Genomic DNA, 2,597 nt, shown 5'->3' with positions numbered 1-2,597 from the left:
CCAAAAATGTGAATGCCCCCCCCATACACTAGCCCCTCAGCCATGCATTCATCTGCTTTATCCTCCTATTCCTGCCTTCACTAGTTTGTCGCACTGGGAATCCAGATATTACTACTCTCGCGTTCCTCCTTTTTAAATTCCTGCCTAATTCTCTGTAATCACCCTTCAGAATCTCAATCTTTTCCATTCCTATGTCGTTAGTTCCACTGTGTACAGTGACTTCCTGCTGGCCCCTCTCCCCTTTGAGAACATTCTGTACCCTCTCGGAGACATCCTTGATCCTGGAAGTTGGCTACTGTGTAAAAGATTAAACATTTTATGTTCCCCATTTCAATGCAAAAGGGTGAACTATTTTCTATACTTGGCGAGATTCATTCCTGGTGAAGGACTATGCCCAAAACATCGATTTCTCCTGCTTCTCAGATGCTCCCTGACCTGCTGTGCTTTTCCAGCATCACACTCTCTCGACACTATTTTGTATACTTGGGTCAAATCCTCTCAGGTTTTTACCTTGATTGCTTTGTTGAGGGGGAAACCAATGTTGCCAAAGTCAATGAATACAATATATCTACAGTATTCTACCAATGTGTTCCTATTATCTATTGGTTATTACTCTGCTCCTCCACTGTTTTTCTAATTCTGTGGTAAGTTTCCCCAAGCTGATGCAAAATTAGAAAATGCCACCAAGGTAAATGTAAGGAAATTAATTTTAGCCCATAAGACATAGGAACAGGAGTTGGCTGTTTGACTCCTCGAGCCAGCTGTGCCTTTTGATTGGCTCTTGGCTGATTTGACATTTCTCATGTCCATTTCCTGCCCTATTCCTGTAACTATTGATTTCTCCTGCTGATGAAGAATCAATCACAGCCTTAAATATATGCACAGACTCTGCTCTCACAGCTATCTGTGGCAAGGAATTTCAAAGACTCAACCCTCATCTCAGCTTGAAGTCAGTGCCCCTTTTATCTGAGACTATGTTGTCTGGTCCTAGATTCTCACATGAGGGGACATCTTCTCAGCCCCTTAAGAATTCTATATGTTTGAATGAGATTATCTCTCAATCTTAAACTCTCGTGAGTAGAATCCCAACCTGTTGAGCATACAACAATCTCTTCATACCAGGGGTCACCTTTGCAAAGCGTCTCTGAACTACCTCCATTGAAATGATATATTTTGTTAAATAAGGAGACCAAATCTACTCCCAGTATTCCAAATATGGTCTCACCAGCACTACTTATAGTTGCATTAAGATTTTCCTCTCTTGGACTCCAACCATCTGTTATTGGGATCAACATTCTGTTATTCTTCCTGGTTACCTACTACACCTGTGTACTACATTATTTGCACAAGTACCTCTAAATACCTTTTGTGTTGCAACTTGCTGAAGTTCTTCTCCAATTAAATAATATTCTCTTCTTTTGTTCTCGCTTCCAAAATGAGCAAGTGGTATCAGAAATTTAGAGGAATCATTAAGCATTACAGTGGTTAATAAAGAGAAAATAAACAAAAGCAAAAATTGCTCAAGGAAACGCAATAGGTCTAGCAGCACCTGTGAAGACAAAACAGACAATGTTTTGAGTCCAGTGACCCTCCTTTGGAAACCTGAAATTTGTTCTGAAATATTAAAGCAAGTTCACTTGAAGTCTCACTTGGAAGTGGAGATACTGAAAATAAAACACATTGGAGTCTTATTTGTATCATACACTTCCAATAATTCTCCTCTCCCTCGTGCCCACTCCTGAGATTATTTTGAAACTTGAGTTTCTGTGCAATTGTCTATTTAGGTCGCTAACTTTCTGAAGATGCATTATTTTCTTGATTACTACTTTTAAGGTGCGCCTTAAAGTAGTAATCAAGTGAATAATAGTAGTAATAGTGTGAATATATGACAGGTCAAAAATTATCCATTCCAGTCCTAACTAACTCATGGTCAGTTGCCATTATAATTTGGTTAAGCCTCACTTAATTAAAAAAAGTTCCTTTTAGCCAGCTGAACTTATTCAGATAGAATTTAATTAAGTAGCAAGAAACTAGAGTAGTTAACGGAGGAGTGTAATGTTCCAAGTATAGTTTACTATCTTTAGGATAATGAGCACACTTTTAACATAAATGTTTTTATTTCTAATTGACATTGGAAGTTAAGTTGCATAATTTACAGGAATGATTTCTGTTTGTGGAGAAATATGGTGATGACAGGAATGAACATTCATACACAATGATAATGCTGAAGTTTGCCGTTTGCTTTTCGTGTAATGTACAATCTTATAACCCAGAAATTATCATGGAATTACAGAGATAGAAGTGACTTTTATTTGTCTTTATTGAGTTGTTATTTTGTTAGGAGAGTTTCCTGACACAATATGTAGACAGGCCAACAAGAGGTGAGGCCATACTGGATTTGGTTCTGGGTAACGAACCAGGCCAGGTGTTAGAATTAGAGGTAGGTGAGCACTTTGGGGATAGTGACCATAATTCGGTGATTTTTACTCTCGTGATGGAGAGGGATAAGTGTGTACTACAGGGCAAGAGTTATAGCTGGGGTCAGGGAAATTATGATGCGGTGAGGCATGACTGAGGATGTGTGGCTTGGAAAAGTA

At 38.8% G+C, this 2,597-nt stretch overlaps 1 protein-coding gene across 2 annotated transcripts in view; it reads left to right on the top strand.

The window, feature by feature from the left end:
- The window catches only part of dhx9 (DEAH (Asp-Glu-Ala-His) box helicase 9), a 73,565-nt gene that overhangs the window by 33,531 nt on the left and 37,437 nt on the right, over positions 1–2,597 (top strand). The window lies entirely within an intron of this gene.

Source organism: Chiloscyllium plagiosum, chromosome 11, assembly GCF_004010195.1.
Source record: "Chiloscyllium plagiosum isolate BGI_BamShark_2017 chromosome 11, ASM401019v2, whole genome shotgun sequence".
In the NCBI taxonomy this organism is placed as follows: Eukaryota; Metazoa; Chordata; class Chondrichthyes; order Orectolobiformes; family Hemiscylliidae; genus Chiloscyllium; species Chiloscyllium plagiosum.
Note: the sequence above shows the minus strand (reverse complement) of the source record. Positions and strands in the feature narration are given on the sequence as shown.